The sequence below is a fragment of the Pseudopipra pipra genome, chromosome 9, assembly GCF_036250125.1.
Source record: "Pseudopipra pipra isolate bDixPip1 chromosome 9, bDixPip1.hap1, whole genome shotgun sequence".
NCBI lineage: Eukaryota > Metazoa > Chordata > Aves > Passeriformes > Pipridae > Pseudopipra > Pseudopipra pipra.
In genome coordinates, this window is record NC_087557.1 from 11,188,883 (window position 1) to 11,213,309 (window position 24,427).

The following is a 24,427-nucleotide window of genomic DNA, read 5'->3' on the forward strand; positions in this document are numbered from 1 at the left end:
AAATCATTGAAGAAATTTATTGTAATTTTTTTGACAGATGAATTCCAGAGAAGAGAAGAAATATTAGAGAGGGAAAAGGAGAATCTAGCTACTATCTTTGTATAGCAGTGTATTCTGGCTCAGCCATTTTCTCAGAACAAGAGTTACTTGGCTGATGTTTAATTGAGAGTTAAAAAAACTAGGTTGCAATTTCAAAGCAATACCTGGAAGCTAGTAATTGCCTCCATTCCATAACTGGAAATGTACAGAGAGCTCTTTGACTTTTGTTATGTTCCACAACTGCACCACACCTCTGCCATGGCAGCGAAACAGGGCACAAAACACCACACAAGCACTGGGCAGTGCATCGGGCAGCACAGATGTATCCGGATGTATCCAGAGGCAGAAACTTAGATCCCAGAGCAGGGAAGCTGTGTTTGAATGGCCATTTTGGTATGTGGCTTTAGCTGGGTTGGTTTGGGGCTGGCAGCAGCTCAGTATTTTCATCATGTGGTATAGCCGTGCATTGGAGTTAGGCTTTTAGTCATAGTTCATTTTGTAATAATTTAGACTTTTTTCATTGACATTGAATCATAGGAGCATTCACACACCCAGAACAACCTAGACTCTGAACCATGAACTCTATATTAGCTGTTGCCAGTACAGAAATTTACATTTATTTCATTCAGCCACTTGCTGTTTGACTCTTGTGTTCAGTAGTTTTGCACCATTTTAACTGGTAATCTGGAATATTTGAACGACTCCAATGCAGAAGTGTAGTTCAGTGGATTTTGAATTTGAGGGAAAAAGCCCCACTATCCTGAAAGTTGTTCAGGGAAAATTGTTGGCTGCTAGTTATTATTTATTTGCAATGGGGAAGTTCAGGACTGAAAATATTTCAGATTCTAGATAGCCAGTGAATCATCTGTAGTTAAAGACAGATAAAACATACAGACAACATCTAGGATTCTCGGATTCATAGATACCTGTGAAGGTTGGGGATAATATACAGGTAAGTGAAAGTTCTGTGATTTTTTTTTTTTTTTTTTTTTGTTCCTCTCATGTTTCAGCCTTAATGTCTTAAGTCTAACAGAATTGTCTTTTATAGCACAATCTCAGGATGACTTCTGTGTGATTTTGAGTGCAAATGAGGTTAGCTAAATAAATAAACTTGTACTTAGAAATGCTTATGTGTAGTATTTTTAATATTCATATGCTGATGATTAAGCAGAAGATAGAGTTCTAGCTATTGCAAGCATGTGCATAACTGGCAATATTATTAGAACCATTAAACTCTATTGGTAAAGTGGAATAAATTAAATTAAAGTGTTTGTTCAGTTTTCCTTATGTGCTCAGACTCCAAATTTAGCATGTTTTTAAATTTTTTTGCTGTAATATTACTGAAGTGAAAGAAGTATAAATGTCAAACTATTCTCATTTACCTTTGCTAATACAACATAAATGTATAGACATTATGGTAGGGATGCAATAACTGTGTATGTCAGTAACAGTTTTTCCATACTATTTCTTTTTTGTTTTTCTGTTACAAAGATTCAAGAGGGTCTTCCCCCAGATGTCTTTGTTCAGCATATTTTGCTTATGATGGATCTTTTGTGTATTCAAAACTAGATGCTGACTTCTTAAAAATATTGTACTGTTATTTCGTTCAAAGAAATAGGATAAGAAAAGGTTGTGAAAAAATTGAACTGTATTTTTGAAGGTCAAAATGCTTAGTATGCTAATAGAATTACAGTACTTACAGAATAATACTTAATGTCAGTCTTTTTGAAGTTTATTTCTGCTTTTCAGCTACTCTTCTTTTGCTGACTAATAGCATGAACAGAGTTTGATACTTTGGTAATTTTCCACAAGTCAAATACACAAGATAAGTGTATCAAGTGTTTTTAGTGGGTTGAGCAGGATCATGAAGTAGAGGGTAGAAAAGGAACTGTGTAATTTTATCCAGAGCATCCTGGGTCATTTTCTTTATTTTTAACACAACATGTCACTAGATCCTATTTTTCAGGAAAATATTTGAAAAGAGCAAGACTGCCAAGCTGTGGCAGGAGAAAACAGAAGTGAGTGGCTAAAATATACATGAAATAAAAGAATTTTGATTCTCTGTGTATTGGGTAACTGCATTGCACAGCAAACAAATTCTGTGTTACTTTTGCTTATGGAGAAGTCCTTCCAGATAATCAGGAGACACTTGTAGAAAGTTAGGATGTGATTTCTTGCTGCCCCCATCCTCTAATTTCTTTCAGATGTTCTTATCCCGGTTTTTGGAATTTGTGGATGGGATGTGACATCACTATTAGCTGCAATGATGTAGTGTGATTTTTCCCTCTACTGCTAAACTCCACTGAATCTTGGAAGAAGTGCTTTTCCAATGGAAGCCCACATTCATGCAACACTTTCTACCATTTAGAAACTTTCGCTGGTGTCTGTCATCGCATGATCAGACTGTTGTTGCTCTGTTATGCCTGTCCCCTCTAACTTCTTACAAGTTTTTATTTATAGAGAGGCCAAGAAGGGTTTTAAAGGTTTAAGAAACCCATACTGCTCTGTAGAGGAGAGAAAACTTGCACTGGACTGGCCTCTCTTAATCTCTCTTCTCTGAGTAAATTTTTTTAAAAAATTCTAAGCGGGTTTTTACGTAAAGTAATGAGGATTGAAATATTGGTGCAGGAAATACCTTGAAAGAGAAGGATCTGACTGGAGTTGGGGGGTTAAAAGGAGCATGAGGAACAGAGCAAGGTGTGACCCTGGCCCATCCTAAAGCACCCTCCTGTCAAGGGCACAAGCCTCACATAGGATGCTTTGACCCAAGTGACAACCCCTTCTCAGAGGAGTAAAATGTTACAAGACCTTATGATCCTGGTAATGGAAGACAGGGAATTTGTTATAAAAATACTCAGATGTTCGCTGATACTCAGCTCGCTGTAAAAATGAAAGGTGCGGGAATGAAAGAAGGGGAAAGCTGATGAAATGTGCAACCAAAGGTGCTGTGACAGCCAACATGCAATGTCCTGCTGCAGTGTCTGAATGCACAGAATGTGAGAAATAGTGGCATTAACTGCCTGGTTAAACTAAAACAGACTCAGCAGTGATACCAATCATAGGTAGAACTGGCAGAACAGGTCCAATAAGAGGGATAACTTTGAGACATGAGCAGAAAGCAAAAAGGCAAAAGGTGGAAAAAAGCAGGTTTTTAAATAGAGCAATATGTACTGCTCTCACAATGTAAGTAGTTTTCACTGGACTAGGATAGAGTTAGCTTTGAAAGTCAGAAGTTAACCCTATAATAAATGCTTTTAATTCATTTGTTAAAAACTGTATTTGAAGTGCAAATGAGAAGGAAAAAAGGAATGATTAACCCTATGTACAAGTATCATGACTACTGTCACTGTTGAAATGAGGTTTGTCGTAAAGTAAAGATGGAGCTAAGGTTAACTAACAAGAATAGAAGATTAATAAAGTGTTTTTGAATGCTATTGAGAAAAAAAGTATTAAATAGCAATAGTGCCTTTAATAATACACATTTCTGAAACAAACACGCTAAATAGCCTTAATACAACCAGAAGATCTTATGGTGAGAGATCCTTTATATCTGTTAACTTAGGTAAGTGTCAACTGAAAGTCTTAACTATTTTTCTCTTCTACTGATATCACAGCAAAGTACTGCATTCTATCTCCATTCAAACTCTATTCAGCTCTCATTCATTAATTATTATTGATTGCTCTTTGATAGCTGTTTTTAATTTTGTTTTATTAGTTACATGCACATTTGAATAAAGAAACCTATAAGGGTTTTTCTGTCTCAATTGTCATGGCTGAAGTTGTGCATAAGTAATAAGGAAAAATATATCTAGTTTCAGGTGTTTCTCTATTCAAACAACAGCAGCCTTGTTTCCTTGGGTGAGGATAGATGTTCTGTGTATTATTAATAATGGTAATAATTACTAGAATCCCCATATACAAAGCTTATTTTTGTAGCATTATTAAATAGAATCTATACAAGGATAAAATTTATTGTGTTCATAAGAGCAAGTGTAGATCTGTAATACCAGGACTTCACTTTGTGCTGTCCTGGGATATTTTAAAACCAATGGTATGGAAATTCTCAGTTATGGAAATATCAAAACACTTCATATGCATATAGTATTTAATAGTTTTTGAATTTGATAGGAACAGTTCTTTTTAATTACTAAGGGTATGAGTTGGTAAATTTGGAACTGTGTTACGATGTTTCAGAGATATCTATGAAGAAGAGCTACTCACCAAATGAAATATTCCAAACTGTCTAGAGAATTTGCCAGCAAACAGCAGTTTAATGTAAGCGTGATATGTATGAAGGTACTAGTTTTCAAACTTCAGTTATGGAATTGGTGTTTTCTGATCAAACTATAATCATATATGTGGAAACCAGTTATGTTTCTATATTTACTCAGTGCTTAAAAATTTTTATAAATTACCTTGTTGATTGTGACCTGCCATAATTGCACCCTGAAATGTAATATTGTGGTCTGCAACAACTGCAAGAATTTTGAGCTTAACTTTACAACCTTTAGTTGTAAGTTCTATAATCATAGTGTTGTTGCTGATTGTAAAAATTGCATTGGCTATAAAAATCAATCACTTATCAGGTGAAGTAATGGCTGTGCATGATGGAAAAGAAATGTGAGCCTCACTTGAATCTATGCTGTTTGTCATGAGAAAAAACTAGACAGGAAAAAGTAAAGACACCAGTAAGATATCTTTCTCACTTTTGATCCAGAATCCTTAGGGGTTGTGGAGTTTGCAATGTCTTTGCTGTGCTCCTGAGGGACTGCCTGTGGTTCAGTGACTAAGCAGAGGGGATTTGAGCTCAGTATTTTTGTGGTTTCCAGTATCAGGCCATAGATTTGTCTTGTCCTGGCAGATTAAGGCCCCAAGAGCTGTCAGGAGTTGTGTTGGCTAGAGCTGGTCGGGACTTCTCTTCCTGTGGCCTTGTGCCAGTGGCCTCCCCGGCTGTAGCTTTGGCTTTGCGAGTGCCAGGGCTGGCAGCCCTGGGATGTTGGTGCATCACAGCTCCAGGGGTCAGCGAGTGGCAACCCATATCCTGGCTTTGGCTGAGACTGGGGGAGTGGCTGGCATCCAGTGGGAAATAAGCAGAAAGTGGTAAAAACATGTGAAGACTAACCTAAGTGTAGACAAGACTTTCTCTCACAGTGAGGAGATCTTAATTCCTTCCCTCCCTGCCCCTTTCCTCATCTTGTAAACATCATATTCATCCTGGCAAAGACATTGGCATCCTGGTGACTGATCTGGTTGAACACTGGGGTGGTTACCTTGTATGACACTCCACCATTCTTCCAGCAGAATTTGAAGCAACTTGATTTGTGTGGTTTAGGCAGTTGATCAAAAGCTCTGGTTGTAACGTAGTGGTTGTAGACATGATGCAATTAATTAATTATTTTTTTTATTCTTCTTTAAATATTGCCTTAAACTTACAGGAGATACTTGCAGCATAGACTAGCAGGGTAAACATACTACCTTGTATGTCTGGAAGGGGAAAAGTTCTGTTAGGATGACAGATTGTACCCTATGTCATTCTTTATCCCATGTATAAATTGACAATTTTTCTCAACTCTTGAAATTTAATTTTTTGCCATTCTGCTTATGGGTAATTAACTAACTACTTGTATGTACAATTCCCCAGTGAGTCAAATGTGCACATAGGAGTGCTTATGGTTTACAGAATGCTTTCAACAGAAGTGCCCAAGCCTTTAATGGCATGCAAGGTACACATCACACTCTTAATTACTATTCTCTGTTGCTGTGGATAGATGTTTCTCTATAGTTTCTGACTGAGGAAAATTAATCTTGGTAAGAAACAGTCAGGTTTATCACTTGGTGGTGTTCTTCAGGTGACAGTTCTCTCTCTTCCCTGCATATACATTCCTTAGAACAAATATCTTGTGGATATTACTAAGTTCTAGGATGATTGTGAAAGAAGACAGTGAAAACACATACTTTTTGTCTAACAAAAAATTAAAAATAAAGCAAAACTTGAAGTATTTCACAAGGTCAGTGCAAAAATTGACTATCTGTTTGAAGAATCCATTAAAACGTTTGAGTCTGTGCTATTCGAAGGATCAGGTCTCATAACTGCTGTTTTATTTTGTGGACTTGTGTTCAAATGTGACAGAGGTCTCAAGTGAAATTTCTGGATTTTTTTTTAAGCACATTCTTAAGATGAATCTTTCCTAAATATGCATGCTTTTCTAAATAAACTTGTGTGGTGTTTAGGTAGAAAGTAGAAAGAAAGGAATAACTTTAAAATCTTCATGCTTAATTTCTGTTTTTAGAGACTCAGATTTTTGGGAGGCTTCCTCACTGAGAGCTCAGGTCTGCAAGAAAATGCAGGATACCTCTTTCCTTTGTGTTGCTCTGATTCAGAGACACCAGTGTACATGTGGCTTTGTATTTATTTTACCAGAAATCTTAAGGTGGTTTTTTTGTCCTGAGCCATCATGCCACAGTCAGACAAGTCCTCTCTTGCCTGGGACTCTCTGACTGACAGCTGTTCTGGGAAGCACCATGAGCTCTGCTCCCCATATAGCAGGGCTAGAGCCAGGAGATGAAGCTGAGATTTACATTTCCGTCTCCCCTCACAAATTTCATTGTTATGTCAAACTTTCCTCCCAATTTTTCCCTCTCCTCCCTATTTTTTCGCAAAATTAAAGAAAGTAGGTGGTTAAGATGGTTGTGTCATAGCCTTGAGGCAATGATAAGCCTAAATGGCCCTGAGGAGCCACCCTGAGGCCCTCCAGCACCTGCTGGCTGGGCCCTGGGCCACCAGCGCCCACCTTGTCCCTGCCCACGGCTCCAGGGTCAGCAGTGCAGCCAGATCCAGGGCCCCCAGCCCTGGGATGTCTGCCCAACCTGATCCTGGCTCCAGCACAATTGATACTGGTGTTAGTCTAGCCAGAAAATGTGATATGGGGCAGAGTTTGGCATGCCACTAGATTCGCTCAGTTGCCATTTGAATATCAGCAGCTGTGTTAAACACATGTGTTACCAGCTAGCTGTAAATTTAGTGAAACTTGGGAATATTTTCACTCACAGGTTTGCAATTGTACAACAAATATGCTAACTGGGTCCCTGGCATGCTGGGAGCGTGTTTTAGAGGGATTAATTAATGTGAGGATAGCATCCTTCCCGGCAGAGGGAAGGATGGCTTCAGGAATCAGCGTCAGCTGAAGAATACATTATCTGTTTGCAGATCAGCAAAGCACGTTATGCCGTCAGGTCAGGAGCGGCCAACTTTATTTCCACACACCCCCCCACTACCAAACACCTTAATTAGAGGAACCTTCCAGAATATTTTGGCATTCTGAAGTTGGCTGTAGCGTGGTATGCATTTGCAGCATCTTAAATGAAGTAAGTTCCAGGGTTCTGGTTTCCTGGATGAAAAGTCGGTTTCTCAAAGCAGTGACTCACAATTAATGAACAACTATGCGTCAGTTATTGACATTCCCTTCAGAATATGCTGCACAGCAGCAAGATACTTTCTTCTTCTAATAAGGCCTAACGTGACATAAGGTTCTATCTGAAGGACCTTCTTGCTTTATTAATCTCATTATGACCACTTGAATTGCTACATCCTCTGTAATGATTAAAACATTTGACTCCCAAGTGTGACATTATAATGAGGATGGAGTTCACAGAATAAGGCATTGTATAATTCTCAAAGGCTGTCAGCAAATGGAAATATAAGTCAAACTCCTCAGTGTAATTTCCCTACTGTTTCCATGGAAGAACAAACTCAAAAATTTTTCATACTTATGTATGCAGGTTTCCAAACACAACTAAGTATCCTCTCATGGAAGATATGTTTTTGCATATTTAAGTCTTAAAAAATATAGATGCCTCGAGGACCAGTTTTAAAAGGAATATGGTTTACCTATGTGAATTGCCAAGCTAAAATTTACTACTTGTAATGTAGTATACCCTCCTCTTCTCTCTGTGTGTATATTTTTGGGAAGGATTGGGGCTGAGTCACTAGCCAAATTCCAGTCTGACAAATTATATATTTTCTCTTATTCTTTGCACTTCTCCTGTATTGGAAAATTTATAAATTGTTCTGCATTTTCTTGAACATACCATTGCTCAGTGGGAGCATATGATTAAGTAGATATTCAGTATCGTGTATTCATTAAAAAAAAATCTTCATCTCTTATTAAAAAAACTAAGATGTCCTGTATAAAATTTGGAATAAATCTTGTTTCTAAGTAGTAAGTCTAAACAAAAGAAAGATAGGAAACAAAATTTAAGTCTGTGACTTTTTCTTCTGCAAGAATCTTGAGGGAGAAAAACTCAGATATTCTTCAGCATGATGGTCTAGAATAAAAACACATGACACATTGGTGAAGCAATCCTGAGCTATGAAATGAGTTAGTAACAGCAACTGAGAATAAGACTTTATTTCTGAAAGTAATAAATCTTTCTTGTTTGATTTTTCAGCTGTGTGGAGAGAGTTGTGTTTTTTCCTATAGAATGAGTTAATCCAACATTTTCCTGGTTTAAGAGAAATTTCTGTGGGTGCAATTGCTGCCTTAAAAGCCTTCAGCCTTGACTACTCACTGTGATTTTCTGCCAGCAGTTTGTCTGTCCCAGCACCAAAAAACCAGTGACTTCAATTAACTGCACATTCAGTTTCTTTTTTACGCTGTCTTTTTTTGGTCTAATTCCCTACCTAATGGATACATCCAATTCCCCAAGCTATGTATTGTTTCCTAATCTTAGTGAAAGCAGGAAGGATAACAGAATACCATTTAATTAGAAAAAAGGTTAAGATTTGAATGCAACTTGAAAAAATGTGGAGTACTCCTGCCTTTGAAACCTCCTGGGAAATATTTCCCAGGTAGTCAGGGAACCTGGGGTATATTTGCTTCAGGTAAAATTGATCTATGAGGGACTATGTCTAGGGCTAGAAACCTGCTGACATTTCAGATAGACTTCTCTCCGTGTTAGATTTTTACTGCTATTTTGACTTTGAATGAGTCAAATTTTGCTCAGACTTTTGCCTTTGTCTTGCTTTTTAGCAAAATTTCTGCTGTTCAAAACCATTAAGGGAAGGAACAAATAGGATAGATAAGTGGAACCTAATTACCAGTGAGATAGAGAAAGTGCCATCCATCATCTCAGGTTTAGTCTTGTGAGAGACGGTGTGTAAGGATGTTAAAAACCCATTAGGACATCATTCTCTGCATTCCTGATCATTTCATATTGTATGTATTAGAAAAGAATGTAAAAGACACTTCTTTTTCCCTTGCCCCTGATTACTGAGGTAAAAACACAGGACCAAGAGGGTAGACTGTGATAAACTATTACAAGAAAACTAGAAAAACCTGCTGTGATATACTGAGAGATTTTTTCTGAGGGACATTTTTATTATTAGTTACTTGTTTTCTAAGGTCACTTTCCTATTATGCTGTGTGAGATCATCTGATGCACTGAACTAAAAATAATTTCCTTTATTTATTACATGGAAGGGATTGTGAGTTTTGAAAGCTCTGTGGTTTGCTAATTATATCATTGTCATTCAGTTGTCAAGTTAACTGAATTTTCCACTTGGTCTGGGATTGGGTAGAATTTGTTCTCGTTAGTCTTAATAAGAGAGAGACAACAATTGCACCAGAAGAGGTCATATTCCTCTTAATGTTCTTTGAAAACATAACTGCTTCAGGTCATTACAGCACATGTGTGTGATAAATATTTTATCACTGTAAATTGGGCTAAGGCTGGCTGTTTTGGTTTCGGACATTGACTCAAATGGCAACAGTGAGCCTTACTTTCATATTTCTGCATAGTTTTCCCATTTCATATTAAAAGTTTTGCTTTATCTTGTGTCACGGAAATTCATACGTGATATGTAAGGCAGTCACAGTGTTTCCAAGAAGATAAGAAAGCTGTTATTTGGGTCCTAGGGGAAAGGTTTTGGAAGGAAAATCATGGATGGAATAAGGAGGTCTAAGCTTCATTTTCCTATTCTCATTTCTTAGTAGGTTCAACCTGAAGTTGTAAAAGCACTGTAGCAAAACTAGGGTGATACCTTCTCCTATACGTTATGGATTTTTAATCAAAAGGAGGGACTCTAGGCTCAAAATTCTTTGTTGCTATAGAGGACTAATTTCTTTTTATCAAGAGTCCAAAAGTTGATGGCTATTTGACATATGTTCTAGAAGTTGATGATATATCTATTCAGCCACCAAAATCAGGTAAATCTGAGCAATCCAAGGTGTGCTGATTCGGTTGTATGGAAGTGGATATATTGTAAAGTTATGAGGGTAATATTTTCTCACTTTATTGTGATTTTTGTATTTTATCTGAAATGGTCAACCATGGTAGTCAACAGAGAATTTAAATTTATAATCTCAAGAAAACAAATATATAAAATGTGGAAAGGAAAATATTCCATGCATTAGTTGTGAGTGGTGGACATGATCTTACATAGCGCTATTTATATTCTATCTATACAGTAAGAACTTCCTTTGAGGTGTTTCATTGCCAGTAGTTGGTCCTGAATTGTGCCAAAGGTTGCTACAAGCCATCATCTGCTATAAACTCTTTTCTATATAATAATACTTTATTTAGCTATTTTTTTCCACATAACACAGGCTGTTTCTTTATCAATAGAGTTCTCTTTTAGTTTATTGCTGTCTTTACTATTTAATAATTATTTATTCCTTACCAAAATACTGGCATTATTAGAAGGATAAACATGCTTGTAAGTGAACAGAGTACCTTGGAAGTATTCAAAGAGTATAATGTATGTACATAGTGTAGTTTTTTGTGCCTGTAATGAATGAAATGTATTAGAAGTGTTGGGACAGTGCCATTGCAAGGCAGTGCCAGATACCAGAGGCAAACAGAATGATTTGCTACTTAGCTAATCCTATAAGATAGGTAGTTGTGGGCTTGCGGCAAATGTTCCATTGGCAGTGGAATATTTCCAACTCCTTCAAGGTTGGAAACCAGAACTACTGCCCCTTAATTAATTTGCATTACAAAACTCCCACTTGAAAATCTTCTCCAAAAGGTGCTTAAGGTGCTTCGGAGGGGTTTTTTTTTGTTGTTTTTTTGAGGAGTGTAGGGCCCATAATTTATTTAACTCCTATTCCTCAATATCACTGTTTTAAAGACAATTTAGGAGTCTAAAAAGACAAGAATAGTAAAGTTCATGCTGAGAAAGGAATGAAGTTCGTGGAATGAAGGGTTTTTTATATATACACGATACTGGTATTCAGATGGAGTATTTGCCAAACTGTAATACCTTAAAAATGGACCTCAAAAGACTTCTTCAAATAAAGATTAAAAATCTCAAACAAAAAAAAAATCCAAACAATAAAACTTCCCAAAACCCAAAACTTCCCAACCAAACCAAAAAACCCCACCAGATCCTTTGTGACAACACAGCAAACATTTACAATTGTGTAGATTATAAGACATTAATTGTCCAGGAATACCATATTTAACATTCCAGGTATATTTCTGCTGGTTTAGGGCTGAGTTTTTGCAAGTGCTGTCAGTGGTGGGAGGAGCACATGAGTGGAATGGCTTGCTTTCTGTTACCTGGCTAAAGATTGTTTTAGTTTGCTGCAATACTCTGCTGTTTATAATGTTGTGGAAATAGATGTACTTTTAGCAAGAAAAAAGAATGTGATGGTTCAACCTGTGGAGTTGTTAGTAATTGTCTCTAAGGAAATAAAGTTCTTAGAGAGAGAAACTTTACATCACTATTGTCACAACAACATGCTGTTCTTTGTAAGGCAGGAATAAAGTAATGACCACCAAGAGAAAATTAGTATATGGTCTGAGAGAACAAGATGGTTTTGTTGGTATTTTTATACTTATTTGAAAAACTTTGTTAACAGTAAAATTAATAGCTCTAGTACTTTTAGCTGAGACTGATCAGACCACACAATGTTTTGTCCTTATAAGTTTAAAGTTCTGTGTATTGAAACATATGGGTACTCACTGTTTGCAAATGGTTTACTTACACTTGGGAGACTTTGCTCTGTGCATACATACTATATTATATATTTTATATGCAACATCTTACAATGTTTTGTTAAGACAGCAAATAGTCTACTTTAATGTGCAATTTGCATTCTAAAATTGCTTGGAGAGAAATGTAGGGGTTTTATATCCATCTATATCTATATGTATGCAGGAGGACTGTCAACGTGGTAGTTTGCATTTGCCAAATAATGATGCTTTCCTATTAACTAATGGAGTTGGGACCTAAATAACTTTACTTTTCAGTTAAGTCAATCAGAAATTAGCAAAATATTAAAAAAGTTGCCCACACTATTTTGCTTTTCCTATTTGTAAGTAGGCATTACAACACAGTCTCAAGTCACAAAATCATAGGACTGTGGGAGATCTTGATCTCCCCCAGTTTCTGCTGTGGTCCCAAAATGAAATTAACTTTACTGTGTATTCCTAAAATATATTTATCTAGCATTTTTACAAATGTTTGCAATTACAAAGAGTCAAAAGCCTCAGCTATGAGGCTATGATCTCAGACTCTAATTTCATTAGGATAGCTGTTTTACTTATTCCAGTGTTGCTCCCTTATAATACAACACTGATTACCTTCCATTTTATTGATCTTTATGTGTATCTGAGTTTATTTACTATGTGCTATTTCAAACTTGGCTGTCAAGGCAGAATTAATAATACCTGAGGTGTTTATCAAAAGGTTATTTTTTTGGCTAATTTTGATGCATTTCTTCAGTCCCTCTGTAATTCAAGAAGCTGATATCTGTATCTTATAAATTAAGTAGTTATAAATTCAAAAATATCCAAAATTGCTGACTCTTAAATTTAAGACATTTAGGATCCTTTTAGAGTTTGTTCTCCACCTCCAAAGCAGTTCTTCCGCTGACCTCACTGAGCTGTGAGTGCTCATTCTGCAGATCTCTCTAATCTCCCAAGTCTACATATTTAGAAAATGAATGGTCAATTAATGCCTAAATTTTAAGAAGTGATCCCCACCTTGTGATTTGGAAGGTAGTATTGGTGCCAGAGCTGTACATCTGGCTTGTACTCTGCTACCTGCATTGAAAGAGTACAGCCAGGAGGTGATTATGGTCTGCATACATCATCCTGGGCTTGGGAACCGATTCTGCCTCTCTCTCTGTTATGGTCCCCTTGGGTATAGGCAAGGTGCAGTCATTTTTCAAACTTGTGTTGTAAATGTCCATCTACTCCAGTTCATGGAACAGCAGTTTTCTGAGAGTGCCCAGGCTGATTTTGCAGTACGATCCAAAACTCTCTGCCACAGCAGAAAAGTAGATTTTATTGTGTCCCTCTGATTAAACTCCTGGGTCAACAGTGTGGAAAACTGAACCCTTTACACAAGTTTCTATGGAGCTTCTCTGACAGAAGAAAGGTTAATCTATGGCTCTGGAAAGAACTATGCTAAATGTGAGGACAGGTACTCTGGCTTAGATCCTGACCATGGGGCCCTCAACATAGTAAGTCTATATCTTCTGCTCATTCATTTCTTATGATTTCTCTTATATCCTGCTTCCCTGCAGCATCTTTCTTCATTCATTCATCTCAATATCCTCTAGAGACATGGTCTGTTTACTTCATGTCAGTGGTTCTCTGTGACAGCCTCCAACAAGACCTTTGCTCTCACAGGCTGGTTTACTCTGTTTCTGAGGCTGACTGGAAGTCAGCTCTTTGCACACTGCAGGTCTCAGCAGACCTCTCCTTGGATCCCCTGTATTACAGAACTACCTCTATCCCTTCTAGTTCATTCTTTTACTGTCCTGATGTATTTTTGTCCAGGATTTAAGGTGAATTAGATTGCATGGCACCTGAAAGAGTTACAGTCACATCATGACAAAAGTTCATCTCTCCTGTGGTAATTGTTCCTCAGCATCTGCCTAGCTAGTTCTCACTAAATTTAAGGATTTGCATTCTCACTTTGTGAATATATCTGTCAGGTAGGGTTGACTTCTGCTTTACTTGAAAGTACCTCTGAGTTCCATGGGACTAAGCAGGACAGGATCTAACTGTGAATGTGATTTGTAGTCCCTTTGGGGCAATGAACAGGCTTTTTTAGTTAACTCCACCTGTTTTCACTTCTGTATCCTTGTGATTATTCTGAAGGAGAGGAGAGTGAGATGTGGTAAAAGCCATCAAAATTTTAGTGCCTGACTGGCTTTTTCTGTGCTTTGTTCCCCACTTCTTACCTTCTCATGTAAATAGCCAATAAGAGCTCTATTAAAAAGTTCTTTGATCAGGGTCAAAGAATTATTAAAGCCAGCAAACTAAAAGTTGAATTGGCAACCAGATGCTTGGAAGAAATGAGCACCATTTGGCTCTGAACTACCTTTAACCAAGATTTAATTACAATATTCATTACTTCAGAGACTAGGAAAACTCAATATGACAATCTTAAGGGACCAATAGTAATAAAATAATGAATGAAAAACTCTAAAATATAAGCCAAAGTAGAGAATATATCTGTATCAGTAAAAAAAATCATAATTAAAACAGTCATTTAATTTTGAACATGATTGTTTTGCATAGCCTTTAGAGAAAAAGGATAAAGAAAGAACCCACTGAAAAAATACTGAAATACGTCTGCCTGTGCTCCTGCTGGATGCTAAAGATGGTTATAATGTCAGTTATGAGTGCTTTCTGTTAATTTGTGTCAATCATACATATATCTTGCTATAACCACTGTAACTTTTTATTCCTTATTGGCCCAGTTCCTTTGCTATCACACCAATGTTAAATCCCAACCCATCTGGTAAGTTACAGAACATCCCAAAGGTCAAGGGGCTTCTTTTGCAAAATATACCCAAATCCTAGTCCTAATGAACCTCCTTCCAAATTGCAGATAGTTATTACTTGATTTTGTTTCAAAGCAGGTAATTTACATGAGAACCACTCGGATTCTGCAGCAGAAGAATATTTTGAGTTTTAATTCAATTATAATTTCTGCAGAATTTGTTTTAATCTTTGTTTCATGATAGCAAATACATTTTAATAAATTGTGCACCAGCTCTGGACAACTCATACAAATTTTAAAACTCATCCAGGAGTTCAGGTGTCAAGTAGTTATTCTCCAAATGTCAGCAATTTCTGAAACCACGTTTATCCTGGCATTAATACTTTTACTTGCACTGTGCTGTAGATACTGACATTAATCTATTAAAGCCACACTTTTTGTAGATAGTATCAGATTGGTGCTGAGTGGTTGCAGGTGTTGTTTCCTACTGTTATGTGTATCAAACTGCTGAAATTGTCATCACCTGTAAACAGCTTAGGCCTTTTTGAAGTACTTTCACTGATCTCAGTGAGGTTTATGCTAGCCTGTGGAGGAGAACAAAGGATACTACTTTTTTAAGACAATATTTTTGGTATTGTTTGTATAGTTTGCAATTCCATCTACTTTTCTATTGTACAGATTTTACTTCTTTTTTATTACATCACAATAATGTAAGTATATTTTGAAGGCTGAAGTATGTGTTTAACAACATGTTTTCTTCCCATCTAAAAGATTTTTTTGTCATTTTCTGAAATGAAAACATTTCATCTGACATTGTTTTGTTACTTTATCTTTTAAGGATGTAATTTACTATGCATACTGCATAAGGCATTTTCTTTTCTGTATGTTATATACATATATGTCTAGGAATAATGTAGTCTTGTGACTGCTATTATCTCTTGCATTCATTGTTAAGTATTTCATTTACTGCCATGCATCCCTTAGGGCAGAGACTGTTTTATTTGACTGGATTTTAGAATCTATTTGATGAATTAGGTCCACCGAGGCACACCTCTGATGTTACAGGAGTTCCACAGAAAGTATTGGGGATGCAAAGAAATGTACACACATAACTGTGGTTTGAATATCTGCTCCTAAAAATGCAGTAGATTTAACCTAACCCAATGAAGAAACACAGAAACTGTATATTATTCCTAGCAACAATTGTATATATATTCTTTAAAGTCAAACCCATGCTTTTATGCTTCTCCATAAATCTGCTTTAGTCAAAGAAGGAAGGGATGTGGGCAGAATATAAAGAGGTGGTAAACCTAAGTAATTTTTAATGAACAGCCATCAGATTGTTGTGCTTTGAAGAAAATATATGCAATGAAAATTCCTCTAGTCATGTGCTCTGGGCTGTATATGGTCAATACCACTTCACTGATGAAAGACTATAAAGGGTCTATATTTTCCCCACAGCTAAATATCAAACTAGTTTATAAATAACACAAAATCAGAACTTGGACCCAAGTATGGATTCTGCACTCTCTCTGAAGAGGAGTTCTCTGTAAAAAGTAGATCTTGGATTTGACAGCTGGACTAAAGATTTTTTTGGGCTCTATGTAGAGAACCTAAATGATATGAACGGTTTTCCAAACATGTACATTAATCTGTTTACACTTGGTAAAATGTAGTAGTTTAGTTGTTTTGATTCACATTATTTGACTTCAATCATTTATTCTATTAAAAATAAAAATCATTTCACTCATTCTCAGGAAAGGAGCATTTTTGTGAATAAATTCCATCAAGATCATTAACAGAAGAAATTAGATTATTTTTCAAATAATATATTTTTCAAATAATGCGTCAATGAAAAGGGACAAGGGTGGAATATAGGATGTCTGTTTAAGACTGATGTTCCATTAGCAATATTATGATTCCAGTGTAACTGATGGCTTTACTTCCATATCATCAATATGTAAAACAGTAGTACCTTTCAAGGTATTAATAATAGTGTTTCTTATTACAAATTATTTCAGCAATTCCGAAGAAAGCAAAAAGAGAATCTATTTCTAAAAGCAAAAAAATTTCTCTGGCATGTTCAAAGAGGGCAGGAAACTGAAACCTAACTGAAGAAGTTTTGAAGGATGTACATTTGACAAGAGGACAGATGATGGGCATGTTTTATTTTATAAATTGGCACTTTCTCTACTATGTTTATCTTTATTTATATCACGTTCCTGGAATATTTTAATTTAAATATTAATGCTTAATATTTTCTTTTCATTTACTATTGAAGAAGAATAAATGTTTTGTAGTAGTTTTAGATCTTCTAAAGTGAGGTTTTAGGTTCATTGCAATCTAGTTGGCTCAAACTGGAAAAAGAGATGACTTCTATGATACAAAGACCTTCATTATGGATCTATACCATGAATGCGTATGAGTAATAATCTTTTAAATAGTTTTTTGCATTAGAAAATGAATTTGCTCAAAAACTGAAACTTCTGCAGGAATTTAATGTTTTCAGTTATTTTCATGTGGAAACCACAGGTCTGTGAGAAACACTGGGTTTTAGGAGCTCGCAACTATGAAAGGAAATATTTAAAATATATACACATGATTGGAGGACTTTAACAAGTTGAACTACATCACAAAATTTATGTACTCTCTCTATTGACAAATGAGCCACCAAAATTTCTGTGGATTTTGAAATTTGAGATGGACATGTCTGCCTGATGGGAACAGCCTCAACCTTATAACCCAGTAAATCCCTCTGTGTCTGTGCCAGATACTACCTACTTATTTCAGTTTGTATTGTATACTAGTGTGTAGAATTTAAAGTCCTTCTTCTGTCTGAGCATTTCTTGTTCCCTGTGTTTGCATTATTCATCTCCTTTCCTTATATGCTCCCAGATCAAATATTCTTTGTAACGATCATCCTACAAGCCAGAATCTACAGTGGTAATAGTACAGCCTTTGCTCTGTCTAAAGAGTAAAGAACACTTCAAACTTTACAACTCTAACACAATAGAACTATAATAAAACAGACTGTATGGAAAAAAATAATTGATGAACTAGAATAAATCATATCATTGATATGATAAAATTATCATAGGAGCAACTAGTTTATTACTCAAAATTAATTAATTTAGAAATATTTTCAATATATTTCAGTAGAACTCTGTACACTGTGGTTTCCTCTACCTCTTTTGAAAATTATTTCTCTTCCCTGTCACTGAGAGTATAAATTCTGTGTAATACCAACAGTTAAGTTTCTTTCAGCCACATGTGATGCACGTCACATGGTTTATTACCAGGCCAGCTTCGTTTTCAAAAGTGTGATAGTATTATCATTCCACAGTATTATCATTTTTTGTGGAGCATCCTCAGCTGCATGGGTTAGGACACCTCATAAGTTAACCAGCTGGAATTACTACATACTGATCTGTCTTTATTAATCTCTGGTCTGTCATTGGCTTAGCTTGGGTATTTTACAATTTTTTGTTTTAGTAGGAAACTATATACTTTTCCAAATATAGAGATGTTCATGGTCATAATTTAAAATTAATTGTGTCTGCTAGAAGTCCTGAAGAATTTGACCTGAGATAGATGAGGCATTTTCACCAAAGCAGTTTAGGACTTTATGTTAAAATATTTTGAATGGTTCCCACAAACTTCATAACATCTAGATGTTGCTGCTTACACCCACATTTGTAGACATCTGTTCTTATCCCTGTTATGCTTTCCATTTATACTTTGCAGTTGACAATATTAGTGATACGTGTTTGATTCGGTCCAGATAACCATCTGTGAGCTATGGCCTGAATATTCCCTGACTGTGTTGCCTTCCCTGCCACAGTAGTACTGCATAGCCCTATCCACTGGCAAAGGAGAATGGTTGTGCTGCAAGTGCTTTCAAGGAAGGGGAGAGCTGATTCTACGAAAGCAGATGAAAGCCTGTCTTGTTTAGGCTGGAAGAAGTGTTTGCATGCTAATATGATTGCATTCTATAAATAGATTGGCATTAGGAGGGAGGAAGAAGGAAAGGGATTTTTGTGTGTGTGCATGTTTAGGCAAAAGCCTAGTTTGCAGTATAAGGATGAAGTAATTTATTTTCAAACATTCATATCTAGGTTGGAAATGACAAGTATGTATTTGCTACCATGCTAACATAGAGATATGCTCAATACTCCCCTGAGAGGTGGAAGAAGGATTACATTGCAAGACTGTTAGTGATAGTAAGTGTTCATGGCCTCCAGAATAGATTTATGAAATATTAAATTTTTTTGGGGGGTGTGGGGTGGGTTGTGGAGGTGGTGAATTTTTCTTATTGGTACCACTGTTGTCTGCAAGAAATAAGAGTGCTCCTTCCAATTATGTATAATGGGTTTCCAGTGCTGCTGATCATCGCTTAGGGAGTGTTTTTTAGTTTGTTTGTTTGGACCCATTAAATTTTTTTGTTGCATTTTGGTAATGTAAAATGTAAATTACTGACCTGTCCTTGATTTTCTATCCTGAAATCTTTCAAATAATCTCATATTAAGAAATTTTAAAGAATTTTTTTTTTTTTAAATTCATTGTCCTTAAATTGCTGTCACTCACCTTCTGGAGGTGTTTTCGTATTGTTTTCATTTCTCCAAAGAGTATAAGCTATGTCTTTACCTTTAGAATATTTGTGGTGATTACATTCCTGAGAACATGTCAGAAAATTCTTGACTGTTTTAAAAAAGCAGAGTAAACAGTGCTTCTCCAGCACTGCCAATTCTTCATCTGACAATGAAGCTGTTCCATAGGGTAAATTATAATGGTTTGAGAGTTTTACAGAGTAGTTGCATGCTATTCACTCTATCACTACTGGAGAATACAAATTACATCATTTGAAGTGACTGTTTCCATTTTCTTGCTTTCAAGGTCAATGGGTATTTGGGCCCACTTGATACCACTTACTGAAAATTCTTTCTGAGAGGCTCACTTGCCATTGAGATAGAAGGTTTGAAAAGCTGCACAAAAATGAGCACTTTTCAGAGGTTCTATATTAAATTTGGAAAGTGGATTCTCATTAAATAAAACAGTATATTTAAGTACAAGATTGGGAACTGGGAATTTACAACTCTTAATTTACTACGTAGTCATACTTGAGATCACCACCTTACATTGAAGTCTGTGTGCATGGACATGTACCTTTATAAATAACTGGAGAAACCAAGGGAAATCTTACTTATTTTTTCTGGATATGCAGTGTTTAGTTTTAGCATGCAATGATATGCTAAATAATCTTTATCATAAATAGAGATAAAATATTCATTATGACATTGTTTTCCTTCCAATATGTTTTGAATGTACTGTATTTACAAGTAGAAAGCCTTTTATGTTAATGTACATAATTACATGTGTATTGCCACTGATCGTATTTTGGGTTTTTTTCTCAGATTGAAAATAATTTTGGTCCCTTGTAGGATCATATATCTGAGAATGCTCCAGAAAGACGAGATTCAAAAATTAAGGAGATTTTTTTCTTTTTTTTTTTTGTTCCTCGTTTTTATAAATCATACAATAAGAATGGTTTAGGCTCGAAGGGACCTTAAATATCACTTGTTTCCCACCCCCCTGCCATGGGCAGGGTTGCCGCCCACTAGATCAGGTTGCTCAGGTCCCCATCCAACCTGGCCTAATGTTTTAAGATCATTTCTGCAAGTCTGCAAACACAGATCACTCACTTTCATACTAAATGTTGAAGTGATGTAACTTAGTAACGATAGCGACTGTGCTGTTTATGTGAGGGTTTGCCAAATAATAGTGCAATTCCAGTGTAGTAGCAACTAATTTCTTGTGATTCCCCCTGCAAACAGAATAAACCTACTGCTACACTGCTGATGATGTGTATCCATGTGTATCAGTTTAATAAAATGCGTGTAATAAAACCTGAGTTGATTTCTAAACTGAACTAAAATCCTCAATCCAGGGATTGAACTAGATACAACCAGCAGCACAGACACTTTAAAAAGAGGTAAATAGGGAAGGTGTTACTGTGAGATGATATGAATTTTCATCAGGGCCTTCTTTGAATAGCTCTACTGAGAACAACTTTGCGTTTCAGTAGATGCAAGTGGAGATGGGGCCATCCAACTGCGGTCTAATGTCAGAGCACTAATGCTAAATGCAGATTCTTCCTTTGGTTACTTCCTTCTCCTTGAAGATGAGTTGAGTTGCAACTGTACAGGAGCTTGTTTAAACATACAAATTAGTATGAAATTTGTAGGATGAACATACAAAGCATACTAGTTCTTTATTCATGCCATCATACTATGTTAAATTTAAGCTACTTTGAAAGTTTATTATATTAATCAGTAAAAAGGCTCTCTTTTCTGGAACAAAAGTAATTTCATATGTGAATAATTTGTAATAGCATATGCATAAGGAAATATGTAAATAAGTTCACTTTTTAAATCCGAGTATTGGTGTAGGCATTTTATCTGATTTTCTTTGAAGATTATCTTTCAAGCTGTCTTTGGATTTACCAGAAGTCTAACACCACATTCTTTTATTTGATCATTTTTTCTATTAGAAGTTACACCAAAAATTGCCTTTGTCTTTTTTTTAATGTTAATATAATGGATAGCTTCACTAACTTGCACATAAAAAATGCCCCAATTTGATCCAAGATGGGGATATGACTGGTTCTGGCTGGGATTTGGTGTGGGGTTGTACTAATCAGATATATGGCAATTCCTTCCTCATCCTACTGAGGACCCCAGACAAAACTGGCAAATGGGGCAAACAGAAGAGTATAGAAAACAAGACTACCAATGATTTAGCAAATCTTTAACCCCAAACTCTTCAAGAATATGAATGGTCCTTTATCCATTCCTCTGCTTTGGGATTCTCATGCCAGAACAGTGACTGTGGTGCCGTGCTGCCCCACCCCACTTAAGCAATAACCACTAGTGGCAGCAGTGATGTATGCATCCAGCTGAAGCTGGACTTTGGGGAGACAGATGGCAACACAGTAGCCGAGGGCTGTCTTGCACCTCGAAGGTATGCAGATATAGTTATAAATCAGTCATCTTACTCCATAAATAGTGGACAGCCCACGACCAATTGAGCGCCCCTGCCCAGAAGTGTGCTGCACACTGGGATCTCCCCTTGAGTAGGGATGCCTCTCAAGATTACTGCTCCTTGAATCTGAGACAATCCTTATTGCATCAGATACTCAGTAAATGAACTGGGAATAAGAGCACTGTAACTTTGAAATCTTAGCTGAGTCATAGAAAGGATTGATTGTGCATATATAATCCTTTAGACATAAACCATTGACCAACCAGACTAAGTCTGCCTCCAACTACTCATGGACTTCTTTTTGAGTAGGTGTTTAGAACCCTACAGGGTCCTTTCTGAATCTCATGACTTAGTAGGAGGGTCTCCCTGACTATTTTGTCTGACCCTGTCCTCTTTACAGTAAGTGCTCAGGTACCTTGTCATTGAATCTTGTTAAACCAATGTTGCACTTACCAGTGAACATTGTTCAATGTTAACAACTCATTTTCTTATATCAATCAAATACATTGATGCTTCTGTCTGGTGTGTGAAGTGCATCACTCCTTGTGTGACTCTTCCCTGCAAAAAGACACATATGGGCTAGGAAACCTAAGGAGTTGTTTTCAGTAGCCCAAAGATGACTGTGGATGAATGAGAAAAAGGAAAGGAGATGCCCAGATTTCTATGTATATCTTTAATGATTTCATGTACTCCTAAAATGTGGATAGATATTGCTCTGGAGAAAAGCCAAAACTGGCAGAATTTTGACTAAAAAATTAATTATGGAGCTTAAGAACTGCATGATATATGCCTGTATATAAAGGTCATTCAGGCACAATACAGAAATGGGAGTAGAAATTCAATGAGGGCACAAATTTATGGCAGAAAGTCATGACCCTTTCATGCCTAGCAGAGTAGAGGATAATGAATTTCTTGTGGTGAAAGCCACTGTGCCCAGTGGAATAGGCAGTGGCGTGCTGCCCTGTAGTACCATTTGTAATGTGTGTTGCAATTTCAAGGGAGGCAGCTATTTTTAAATTCTCTGCAAGTGTGAGAACTGTTTCAAAGGGTAAGTGTGCAAGTATTTGTCCTCCTGGTGCAATACCAGAGGTGCAAATTCCTCTGGTGGAATACCAGAGTCTAGGAACCAGTCAGTGGATTGGTAAACATAAAAAATGTATGCACATTGCAAATCTATATAATGAATGAAATGTAGTCTTAATATGCATCTCTTGTCAAAAGTCTGTGCTGTTCTTCTTATCCATTTGACTCAGTGGGCTGCTTTATTTTTCAGTATTTTATCTCATTTTTTGGTCAGATTTTTACTAGATTTATGGGTGCAAACTTCTTCAGTCCTTGGGCTGAAAACAGGTGAAAAGGCAATTTTTTCACTTATTTGGACACAACATATTGAAGGATGTTCAGTTAAATTTTGTTGCATTTGCCAGTAAACTCAAATATTATCTTGATCTGAGAAGTATTACACAACTGTAGAACAGTAGAAGTATATAGGTAAGTTAAGTAAAATTGCTATGTTCAGGACTTCAAAATTTCCAAAACTGGTTCAGGCAGACTTTAAATTAAAAATTAAAATAAATAAAAATGAGGCACACGTGTGCAGAATAATTTCTCTCACTATCCCAAATCTATGTGGTATATGCTTATTACAGTTAAAAATAATTTCCTTGCATAAGAATTCCTTCAATAAGAATTGTAGCTGTGCTTTAATAATGTTTAGAGTCTTACTTTGCTTATATCTGTGGATTTTTCAGAAAAGGATTCTAATATTTGACCAAAGTTTAATTTCATATTCCCAGATCAGCTGAGTAACTGATTTTCAGCCTTCTCCTGGGTGAGTTTTGCGGAAGTTTTAACCTGCATGCATTTTTGATACATGTGGAAATTGACTTTCATTTCCTGCATGCCTAAAATAATTCCATGTCTTGCTAGATTAATGCCATACATCATATTTACCTTAATAAGTTAAGAAAATGTCTTCAGAGACGTCTCCCTTAGAGCTAAAACAGGAATTGGGTCTTAAAGATTAATCAGTTACTGGGTAGCTTGCATTACATAAGGTGGAAATAGAGGCTGGAAATAATCATGTTTAAAACAGCACATTTATCCCTTGATATGATGTATTTTCATATGTTAATAATTTTTTATTTTAAACTTGGATAATTGCCATTGGGGCCAGCACATGATGTCTATTTTTGATTTCTTCAGAAAATATTATTGAATTTAAACCCAATTAAAAAACTTGGTCTGTCACCTTCTATGATTTCCTGATCTGCCCTGCAGTTGTGTCAAATAACACACATGCCAGTGGCACAGACCAGCTGACTGATTTTCCCCAAATACCTTATACAATAATTTTTCATTGCTTAGTTCTTTTGCTTTCTCCAGTTGCAGATATGGGTATATAACCAAATGGTACCCTCTCAGCCTATTTCGTCATTCTTATGGAGAACAGTAAAGGAAAATACCTATTTTTTCAGTGAAAGGCACTCTGCAGAATGGAGACATGGAGCTGAATGTAAGTTAAAATTTTGACAATGGATTTATGTTATTTCATCAAAATCAACAGTCTTGAAAGGTATGAGATCATATGAAATACATGATATGAATTGT